This window comes from Monodon monoceros, unplaced genomic scaffold (assembly GCF_005190385.1).
Source record: "Monodon monoceros isolate NGI ecotype Baffin Bay Population unplaced genomic scaffold, NGI_Narwhal_1 Super_Scaffold_8, whole genome shotgun sequence".
Taxonomy (NCBI): Eukaryota; Metazoa; Chordata; class Mammalia; order Artiodactyla; family Monodontidae; genus Monodon; species Monodon monoceros.
Window position 1 is genome coordinate 5,172,514 of NW_021703785.1, and position 12,280 is coordinate 5,184,793.

Consider the following 12,280-nt stretch of genomic DNA (forward strand, 5'->3'; position numbering starts at 1 on the left):
CTCTTATTTTTTCTACTACAAGGGACAGAATGTGGAATGAAAGTGCCTGTCCCTTGAATCGACATTCAACCTAGAATCATGCGATCTGACTACAGCAAACTGCTTAGTTATAACCTGCCCTCCCAGATGTAGGCGGTGAGAGACGAGGGAAAATGAACCCACAGACACCTACAGGGGCCAGTGGAGATGCTGCCCCCGGGTGGATGTTCCCCTGACAAAGAGGCACCTACATCCACATCATCCACAGAGAGCAGCCTGACCAAGAGCCAGCATCAGAGGCACATAATCACCTTACGTTGCTCACACTTAGAGGAGTGTTCTACGAGGTTCTTAGCACCTGATTTTACACATGTTGTTTGAGAGTTACATTAGGCACGCTTGGGGGAAATATGAGATTTGGTGCTCGCCTGTTTCACCATCTAGCTCTTTTTACCAGTGGAATTTGTATTTAACACAGTAACAACCCTTTTGATATTTTCCCCATCGGTTTAGTCTTTGTTTTTTAGGCCTTGGCCTTAAAAGCTCTGATGTCCTTACAGGGTGACCTTTTGCTGACTTTGGGAGATGTGTTGATTACAGAAAAAAATCTTTTTCCTTACACAGCAAAAATACTCAAAAATGTTTGCTGTACTGGGTAAATACTGTCTTTCGAAAACTCAATACCCAAACCTGCAAAACTACAAGTGAATTTTCTAAATCCTCCTTGAAATTAAAGTTATGCCTATAAAAGTTCAAGGTCTTTAGGATAAGATCAGGAAAGCCTGGATAGTGGCGACCTGTCTAATGCCTTGCATTCTCCTTCTACATTGTTAAGATTAGGTTTAAGTCATTGAGTTGAAGCGTTGAGAATGTTTTCCCATTAATCCAGGGAGCATGAAAGATGCTCTGTCAATGAAAGATTCCAACACAGGTATGATCTGAACGTTTACACAGGACTGTAATGGAAACATTTTAATTAAGTAAATTGCTTCTATTCCAACTAATCTTTAATGTGTCACAAAGCAGATGGCTACCCTCTAATTCCATTTCTGTAATGGATTTACATGGGGCCTATTTTGAAAAATTGACTGGTCACAATAACATACCTCATCACATTGATAACTTACTCAAATAGCCTTTTTTGTGCTATCATTTTACATTGTACATACCTTTATCTTGGTCGTGAAAGTTTACAAACTGCACAGGGAAATACTTATTGTCCATTTGTTTATTAAACATTAGAAAGATGAACTGAAACCAAATCATATTCAGATTGGGAGTAATTAGGAAGCGTCAATGCCTTCATGGGTCCAACCTTAGTTCAACTTTTTTAAACAAACCAGTCTACACTAATTCCGAGCTGGGAACGGGGTTTCAGTGGTACTCTACAGTCACTCACCTTTCCAACATTAGTGGGCCACAACGGCTTATAGGTAAGTAACCACACCTGTGTGAACCCACTGGAGGAATGAGACATAGTCCCTTATGCATTACCTAAATGTACCTCTTTTCTTTTAGGTCATGTGCCTTTTCCCCCCCAAATGTCACTTCTGCTTCCAAGTATTTCATACACTTTATAATGAGTTATATATTTTGAAGGATACAAAAGAGATAGTCACTGTGCTTTTCCGAGATTAAGATTGGCCTTCCACCCGGCGCACTGGGACTCCAGGGACCAACCACATCCATCTCTGTTTCTACGTCCCCAGTGACTTGAAATCAAGTAAAGGGAGATTTCCGAGGTCTGCCGATCAAAGCCCAGCTCCAGTGCTTGAGATAACAGGCAAAACTGACCCCAGATAACCACCTCTTCAGTTTTTAACTTCTCTGTAATGAAGGTGTATGGTGCCTGAAATTGTTCTACTCCTGAGTTTGTCTCTGGAGGATTTGTGTTTCTCGTGTGTCAAAAAAGTGGAGCAAATTTGATGAGCTATTCTTTCTCTTAACTACTCAATCTTTGTTAATGTGATTCTAGTATCACACTTTCTAGCATCATGATGCCATTGGTAGGTGACATTCAAGAAACGAAATCAGAGCTCCAGGAAAAGCTTGTACAAGAAAAGTAAGGGAGTTGCTCAACCATGGATCCACTAAGAAAAAATGTACCCCAGGGGCAATAAGACAGAAATAATAGTGCTGGGGAGAGGTGGACAGAGGGTGCATGTGAGAATAACACAAAACAGCTCACCTCTGATAACTCAAAGCTTCCTTATGTCAATCTCCATTTGAAGTGTCTTACCAAGCCAATCTAAGAGTGTTATTTACTCCAGATGAATGAAAAACAATGCACTTGGAAAAGAATAACACCAAGAAGTCGATAAGGAAAATAAACTCAGACAGCTGTGGTGACCAAAAAAAAAAAAAGTAGAGGTGATAGGGAATGACAAATTGTTTAGAAAGAAGCATGGTGACAAAATGGTGAAGAGCAGCAGTAACTGAATATCAAAGGCGCATCAGGAGAGGCTCACTGGTGGTCTGTTTTGGAATATACTCTTCCCACTGTGTTACTTTTATGCTTATTTCTCAGACTTCCTCACTTACAACATTTCTAACCACTTTTGTTTAAATGCATACTTTGGTGTCAAATCTTTTCCCTTATGAAGGATAAATATTTTTTTTACACTAAGCCTTTCCTAAATAAGATTTCCTAGGGAAGGCACAGATGACTCTGGTTTGGCAAACCCTCCTTTATAATTCACTGTTTTCAAATCAAGTACAATCAAGTATGGCTTGCATCAAAAAGCACCATCACCGGAATTGAAAACTGTTTTATTTTTGTGAAAATCCAAAGAGCAAATGAAGATGTGTGAGAAAAAAGATTTTACCCAAAGGGTATTTTCCAGTTTATTGCCAAATGCTAACAAATACTTGACCTGAAGTTCACTTAGAGCGACCTAAGAAGAAAAAAACTTTAAGCTTAGATTAAGCACAGTGAGTCTTGTTCACCGGTAACATTAAAATAAAATAATTTATGTCTTAGTAGTGCCTAGTATTTGCTAGTTGCTATACAGAGCTAACTCAAAGGACATCAGCCCATAAGGACTATATGATGTAAACAAATCATAGAGAGAAAGCCTCCATTTTCATTAGAACACTGAGAGAGTGAATACTGATATAAATATGAGATGCTCCCTTTTCTTTCTTTATTAAATTAACAAGCATTTATTAAGCACAGCACTGAAGAAAGCTCTGAGTGCATCCCACCCATGCATCATAGGACGGGCCAACCATGGGTCTGGGGAGCAGATAATGGGTGCTATCTGAGGGGCAAATGTGAAGTTACATATAATTGTTTTCACAAGAAAATTTTAAAAGAGTAATTAAAGAAAAGAAGATGACCAGCAGGAAGTAGAACAAAAAAGAAAACACACTGTGATGTCGAGGCCCTATTTGAAGAAAACAAACTGGAAAACTGAGGTAATTCTACGGATTCTTCAAACATAAAAACTGTGTTTTGGTGGGAAATATTCCAGTCCCAAGTTTTTGTGGGTAGTATGGTACCTACATACCTCTTAATTTTTACATTTCTGTTGAAAATCTACTAGGCACCCTATTTCTTTCTCCACTTTCACAGTGTTCCTAGGAACAAATGGCATTTAAAAGAATAACAAAAGGCATGTGGGATTTTTGGTGAAGACCTATTATTGTTTCACAAATATGAAGTTTTGATGCTGGTGGAGGAACCAAAACACCAAACCTTTAAAAAAGGTGGGAATCTGTGGGGCTTTGAATGTTGGAAGGAACAGTCTAGAAATAAACTTGTGGCTTTATTTAAATAATAAGTGTTGTCATCACTGGGCCGAGCCTTGACCTTTGCAAGAGTCCTACAGCAAGAGAATTGAATCCAATCGAAATGGATGGCTCAGTCGAGTTAAGGCAAGGCTGACAGAATATGGTTTTAATTATTCTTCAGAGGTAATATTCAGCAGGCACTTTGCCAAGCAAATATTCAAAGAGAACATGCAAACACGAAAATAGGATGCAAAGGGCTCCACAGTGTACTGGTATGTCTTCAAGAAATGCTATGGGGGTTTTTTCTTGTTCTTAAATTTGTCACTTGTTCTCAAAAGCCATTGTATTTTTCACAACTCTCTTAAGGTTGAGCAGTTGAGGCTTCTTCAGCTTTATGCTGGGCTGTCTACATTTGGCTAAATACATTCTCTTTTTAATTCTGTGACTTTACCATCAACTTAAACTCTGAAGTTCAACGTCAAATGGAATAGTAGAGCTCTCTCAATGGGATCTGTGAAAGTGAAAGTGCAAACATGAACTAAAGATGTGGTTTCTAATGGCTTAGAAAGAAAAGATGGGAAATGTAACCTCTTCCAGTATCAAGAATATCTATTTGGTAAATGTGTCACTTTTTATTCTTTATACTTTAAAAAAATAATAAAATAGAACGACAGAAATGCTATGTATTTGTAGAGTGTGATTACTGCCAGCTGTCTTTGTTTTGGTAATGTGTCAGCGTTTGGTTCCTGTTTACCTAAGTCAAGGAAAATCAGGTTATTGTGAAGGCTACCCATGGCTGTTTACGTACTGCTCCTCATGATTCTGGAAATAAGTGCTGCTTCCTGCTCAAAACTAGAGAGAAGAAATGAGGTATGTGGGATTCTCACACACTAAAATAATCGCAATAGGTATGATCAATAAAGCCTTTAGTTAACGAGAAATATGATTTCTACCTTCCCACCTACCTGCAAACTGTATCAAATTATTCATTGCTCTGTGAACTCACCATGTATTTTTCATCTCTTCCTCTTTTCTGGAATATCTTTCCCTTATTCTCTCTTTTCTCCAACTGAGGAGCGTCCATTCACCTATTAAGCCCTCATTTCAATGCCACCTCTTCCAAAAGATATTCCCCAAGTATGCCAGGCAGAAGAAATTATTCTCTCCTCTGTATTTCCATAGCATTTTATAAACACTCTCTTTTAACAAGTATTATGTAGTATCAGAATTAAATGTTTACATGTGGATGCCAACGCTTGACTACCAGTTTCCCACAAGCAAAGCCCTTGACTTATTCATTCTTCTGTCCCTGGAAACCAGTGGTCCAGACATGACATGTATTGGTCATTCGACACCTATTTGTTGGATTCTATGGTTGGGTGAGGGAATGAACTCATTACACTGAATCGATGCTATTTAGTTAACCTTGTATCTGAATTATATCAAGATCATAAAATCTCATGGGATTCTTATGCAGGAGGCAAAAATAGACAGCCTCAGACAAAAATGAGCCGACCTAAGGTGTTTCTAAATCTTTTCTGGCTCGAACATTCTATAATTTTATGATCTTTAGGCATCTAAGGGGTGGGCCATCTCCTGTGTCCCTTTGGGAGGGTGTGATATGGGATAAATGAAGGGTAATGGAGTCATGACATTACTTAGGCATACTTTTACCTTCACACATGAGCTCTCTCTGCTACACAATTCTGCTCTTTCCTCTCTTCCTCGTACAGCAAGCATCCTGTCCCAACCCTTCTCAGCTTACCTTCCCATCCCACCTCGGCACATGGGTACCAAATGACTCATAACAGCCTTTACCCTAGGCCCTGGGAGAGTCAACACCGGGTTGACTTTGGTCCTATGATTAACTACGTTCTTTAAGATCATCTATAATTTTCAAGACGAAGCACTTCATTGATGTTTTCTTACTAAGCAGATTTTTGCCCTTTATGCAGGAAAAGACGCTGGCAACCAAATTAGCATCTCTACAGAGAAAGGAAATTCACTTGGAGGCAAACGCTGTAAATTCTGTTGAAAGATAAGGAAGATGACCACCAACGCATTCACGAGCGAAACAGAAATCTTAGAAGAGTGATGCCGTACGCGGGTTTCTGTTAAAGCTTATGTATCCAGAAATTTCTCTACAAGAAAATGAGATTGCAGTCACTGTGCAAGCTGACCAGTTACAGAGACAAGACTTTTCTCTATCATGAATGAGTGTAGTCTTCCTATGTGATGATTATCTTTGTATTCAATCATTTATTAGTTCAATAAACATCTTTTTTTTTCCTTCCATACAAGGCTCCATACCCGGTTATGCAGCCCCCTCAGGGATTATTCACAGACCTGGAGTGAAGATTCCATAAACACTGGGAATGTTCAAAACAGAACCAAGCCCAGAGACAGTTTCTCCATTTCACACAATACATGGGCCACCTCCATTTTGGTAAGGATTTCACTGGCCCAGCACCAAAGTCCTTTTCCTACATTTTTAAAACAAAGTCAAGTCATATCACCAGTATTTAAATATCTACCTTTTGCAACTTGTACCGACAACTAGGAAACTTTCATTAGATGTAGAACCATAGTTTCTGCTTTCAAAGAATTGCAATATTGAGGTTATAAGAGTAACATTAAAACAGTTAAACAATGATAAAGGTGAAATAAAATGGTAGATTAATTACACAATATGGAGAGGGAGGGGACTTCATTTTTTCCAAAGACGTGTATTAGCTCAGATAATCCATGAGTTTGAAGTCTGATTCTGACTTTCATTACTTAAAAAGCACTCTAAATCCCAGCTCTTTTTATCTTTAAAACATTCAGAGTTGTTGTGAAGGTGAGAAGTAAAGTGTTTAGCAGCAAATCATAGCTATTTTTACAAGCTGAAAAGGCTTCGTGGAAGAGACAGAATTTGAGAAGTTGGGTAAATAAGAAGAAGTAGAGAGGGTTCTCATTTGAACAGTATCAGGAAACAAAGCCTCAGAAGCCATTCTGCTTATCTTGCTCAGAATGCAAAGGCTCAGAGATATACTTTGTGTCTAATACACTCAAAATTCATTTTCCCTGAATGAAGCATCACCTGCAATCTATCGACCAAGTACAGTATCAGGAATTCCCTCACCACCTTCCTGGGTTTAATGGACTAATTACTCTGGCTGAGTTTTAATCCCAATTTAGTTGCAGCCTCCACGGGATACTCTCTGTGATTCCTCACTCCAGATGTTGTGAGGATTAACCAATCAATTTGAAACACCTTGTAAAAACATGTCAGCCTTTCTAATTCCTTTCTGAATTAATCCTTGTTCAATCCACATCTTACTGTGATGCAGTTTGAGCTGCCCGCACCGCGGTAGCACACCTGACCCAAAACTCCAAAATTTCTCCAGCTTGCTTGTCTTCCATCACTTTAATATTGCAAAAGCAGCAAAAACAGTGCTTCCAAATTCTAGTTAAACAAGGGGCTTCCCGGGGTCAGACTGCTGGGAGGTTCCGTGCAGGCCGATTTAGTTATTTATTGCCTTTCTTCCCTTTAGTCTCATTTCTGGACAGGTTGCCAAAATTTCTAAGCCATGCAAAAACAATTTAAAATCCCAGTGAGAATTAGGCTGTGTAGTCTTACTCATCCTAGTATCCAGAAGAGCATGGGGTTCTCAATTTTTTTTTTCCATGAGGAGGAAGTGTAATCCATCATACCTGTGTCCTGGCCAGACTCCTAGCGATGACACCAGAGAAGGCTGAGCTAATTGGAGCTGCTGTATTGCAGGGTTTCCTCTGAGACCCCTACCGACCACACTGATGGCAGTGCCATCCCAGTCTCTGCAAAATAAGCACTTCCCAACTGGCAATCGCCTGCACTTCTCAGGGCTGACGCCTAAAATCCAAACGAAGACTGAACTCAACACACTAACAAGTTCAGTGGGTCACAAGGCAGAGAACCAAAATGAGTCCCTTAGACAAATATTTCTTTCCTGTTCAAATGTATCTGCTTCCAGTTACCGAGTAACAAGAATTAGTCACACTTGCATTTTGTTTTTAACCTTAGCCGCTAATACGAATGAAGTAAGTTGGCCATTTTCTAGAAATAATTTTCTTGCAGAAAACTCATCTGTGGTAAGCACTGGGGGGAAAAAAGACACACACACACTCTAATTGTTGTTTGTAAAAACCAGAAAACTAATAGATTTGACCTTAAAATAGCATTCTATAACTATTTCCTAGACAAACTGCAATTCCAACACATAGTAGAGTAGTGACAACTTGTAATATAACCTGAAGACACTACACAACCTGAAAATATTACAGATGGCTGGTGAAACTACTTTTTCTCACTGTCCCTTAGTTACTCTGTGGGATAGCTAAGTATGTCAACACTGCCAATGTTCGGATTTTACCATTAAAATATATTCACTTTAAAATTTATTTCCCATAAACACAGACTTTAATCTTTAGGAAAACACATGAAAGTATCGTTCCCAGGGTAACACCCTATTGACTTACACTGGCACATAAGGATAAAATGCCTTAATTTACAAATCTTCGTGCATGGACACCACAGATACAGCCTTTTAGATAAATCAAATTTTCAAAAGAGTTAAAAAAAATTTTTGTATCTCTTAATCCTATGTGGTCAGAATAGAAAGTCATCAGAGATAGGGCTGTATAGGTACTGCCCAAGAATACGGTCAGACTTAAAAGCATCTTTAAAGTCGGTTCCTAATATCAGCTTACTTGACTTTTTCCTCTTTATTTAAAATAAATTATAATTTAAAAAGTCATGAGTCTTCGTAAATAAGCCCAATTTGAAGAAGAAGAAGGCAAAAAAAAGTTGTCAAAAGCTTCTGACCAGGAAATCCACCTCAAAAATCTAGAAGAGTCTCAAAATGGTGAAATTGATCTGGCTGTTGATTTTTAAAGAGTTGACAGACAGCGCCAGCAACGTCGTTCCCATGGCAACCAACTAGACAGCCATGCCTCCGCCCACGCCCCACAGAACTCAGAACTGTGTTCCACGGAAGCAAAACTTAATCTGATATCTCCATTGCTGCTGCCCGGGTCAGAACTGCCTTTGAAGGGGTTTCAAAGTAAAACAAGAAGCACCTTTTCAAAAAGAATCCTTCCAACGGAGTACTATGATGTGAAAGAGTGAAGTGCGAGCCCACTGGTATCTTCCCCAGAGCACTCTCTTGTCTTTGTCACAGATAAGATAAGTAAACTTGCCAAAGGGTGGGCGCGCTGGGGGAGGAGAGTGCCACCAGATAAGAGACAGAGGGTGCCTGTTCTCCCGTCATTTGGTGGAAACTGCTGATGTGCGCGGCAGGCAGGCTGGCTGGCTGGCTGTTGCCCCTGCTGGGCCAGGAGGAGTCCAGGAAAGACAGTGGGGGGAAAAGTGATGGAGTCCCTGAGTCTGTGAGTCATAACCAGCTGGTAATGTACAAACTGCAGGGAATTTGGTCCAAGGGTTGAAGCTAATTAATCATGGCGGTTATATAATACTGGATATAATCAGTGTAGGAAATCCGTTATTGACTGACTTATGACCTGTAGTATATAAATTCAATATAAAATTTCGTATCCAGGTCCCAAGCCTCCAAAATTAGACATTGGTCCTAAATCCTTTACTGTTTGAGTCTCACCCTTCCTTGACTTGATAAGGTCCTTATCCTTGAAAAGATAAAATTGATAAACCGTTAGCCAAACTCATCAAGAAAAAAACGGAGGGGAGTTCATGTACTTTTAAAGGAAAAGGTGGAATGAAAAGGACCCTGGCCTGGAATGGAGGGGCCTCTCTTCCCTCGCTGGCTACTGATGTTTGCAAATCCTTTCCCTTTGGGTCTGGATCGCTATAAACACATCACATATCTCTACCAATAAGCTGCTGGAAGGACTGATATCTTGAGATCTTTTGAGCTCCCAAATCTCTGAGCCATGGTCCTTCCTGAGCATCTTAGGTGTAAGGGAGATATTTCTGCCTCTCAGTGGTAATAACAATTTTTGTCAGAAATATTAATTTGGCCATTGATCAAGAACTGTGTGACAGCTCTTTCATAGTCAGCCCTGGCTTACACATGGGCTGCTTTCTAAATCCTCTGTGCTCTGCCTATTTATTTCTCCCTACCCCCATTAAGTGTTATTTTTATTATGAGTTTTCACATATGTAGGTCTTACCTCTGTCCCTAGACTAAAAGCTCCTTGCAAGGAGGATCTGTGTTTAGGCATCTTTGCACCACTCACAGGAACCTAGGACATCACTGGGCCTCAATCAATCCGGATTGATTTGATTTGCATTTGAATCTCATTGTCTTTGGGGAAACGTGATCTGACCTATGACATTATAACAAACAGCTGAATAACAGAAGTCTGTACAGTAAGGAGCTCCCTTGCCCTTTGTGCTTCTTTGTATGCAAATAAAACTGGCTGTCCTCGTGGTGCAAAGACAACTACAAAATCAGAGTGCAGGTGGATGCCGCCCCTGTGTGTCCATCCACCCACCCCCACGTTCACCCACGGGCTGGTCACCTGCCAAGGTCACAGAAAGGTGGATCCCGACTCCCACGTGTGTGCTTCCCACCGGCAGCTGTGCTATAGCTGGCTCCTTGTTTACTCTAAGTGCACCTCAGCTGGCCTGTGTCCCGACGGCCCATAGCTGCTCTGATTCTAGCTGCCCAGTCTGCCTTCACATTCTTTCCTCTGGTCAAGCATGCACCTCTTTTTTTAAAAATTACATTTATGAAAGTCCCAGCATATGATAGGTATTCTAGAGAGGAGCGGGGGGTAGCACACTGATGGGCCCGGCTTTGAACATGGAGCAGACTAGAGCTGATGATGTACGTTTCCATTTCCACGGGAAGAGGAACAAAGCTCATCCTCACCTTGCAAAACCTAAAAATCCAACACAGTCAACTCTGCTTTCCAAAACCCATTAAGTGATTGAGAGGGTTTTAAAAAAAAATGTTCCCAGATTTTGAATCCTAAATGTACTTTGTAATTAGTCTTTTTCCTCAATAGCAAACGTTTTCAATTCAACATAAGAAGACCATCTCACATGATTTAAAAATCCTGTAAAGGTTGACTACGTTAAGGATAGTCTGCAAAAGTCTACGTAAAGCCCTTTCATAGAATAATGCAATTATGCCGCAGAGATTTTCCATCTTTCGCGTTGTTTGAAACGTTATAAATACTAGCTAATGGAATGTTATTTACATGAACTTTAATAATGCACCTTGATTCTTAATCGTAGATGGGCAGAAGGCCATGTAGACTATACAGTTTTCTCCATTATGAGGTGGTTAAAGGGCCCGTTTTCATCAGAACTGCTCCAGGTTTTCCTTCCCTAGACTAGTTGACTGGCTTGCTCAGATTCCTCACTTCAGTGCTATTAATGTATTTTAAACTCCTTCCCCCCTTTTTATGAATGTGAAAGTCTCATGCATTTTTTAAAAATATTGTTTAACGTATCAAAATAAATTAGATGCCATGGCTAAAAACCAGAGGAAGCGAGGGAACTAAACACTGCTTAGGGAATTCCCTGGCAGTCCAGTGGTTGGGACTCTGCACTTCCACTTCAGGGGTCACAGGTTCAACCCCTGGTCGGGGAACGAAGATCCCGCAAGCCACGCGGCACAGCCAAAAACAAAAACAAAACAAACAAAAAACACTGCTTAGGTACCGGTTTACATCCGAGACCCCAGACACCACCCTCTGGTCCAACAGACGTTCCTCCCCAGGAGGTGGCAGGGAGGCACATCACCTCTGCAACGGGATGTTACCTGCAGGCCCGGCCCGGGAGCCACAGTACAGAAGACAGAGAGCAAAACCTAATGAACTGCACGATTGCTTAATTAGTCTAGTTTTTCAAAAAACATAAAGCAGTCAACAGGAGGTAAGCCCCCAAACAAGTAACGGGAGAGTTGGAAAGAAGAGAGAGCATTTGGAGGTGTCCTTTTTTTTTTTTTTTTTACGGGGGCCTCTCACTGTTGTGGCCCCTCCCGTTGTGGAGCACAGGCTCCGGACGCGCAGGCCCAGCGGCCATGGCTCACGGGCCCAGCCGCTCCGCGACATGTGGGAGCTTCCCGGACCGGGGCTCAAACCCGTGTCCCCTGCGTCGGCAGGCGGACTCTCAACCACTGCGCCACCAGGGAAGCCCCGAGGTGTCCATTTTTATCCACATTCCCAGGCAAGCAGCCCCACCCTGAAATCTACTGTGTAGGCGTCCCCAGCCCACTTGCAACCCAAATGGAGAGCGTGTCTTCCTCTCCTTTCCCTTTCGCTTTTCCTTCTTTCCCTCCTGCCTTCTGCCTGCTCCAGGTTCCTCCTCTCAGGGCCTCCACCCAAGGCGCTTAGCCTCCTGCTCAGCACACAGCACCCAGCCGTGATGTGGTTAATACACATTCCCCCTCCTGGTGTCTCCACCTTCCAAAGCAGGGGAGGCCGCAGGTGGCACCACCACGTGCGGGAGACGTTGGAAGGTAAGAAAGAGAGGGACCCACGCGGCGCACGCGCGCGTGCACACACACGCGCCCATCCTCGCGGGCAGCCCCAGAATCGCATCAAATACGCAGTCACCCAG

General features: G+C 41.5%; 1 long non-coding RNA gene across 1 annotated transcript in view; it reads right to left on the reverse strand.

Moving 5' to 3' along the window:
* Nucleotides 1-12,280, reverse strand: part of LOC114887978 — a 174,589-nt gene that overhangs the window by 51,894 nt on the left and 110,415 nt on the right. The window lies entirely within an intron of this gene.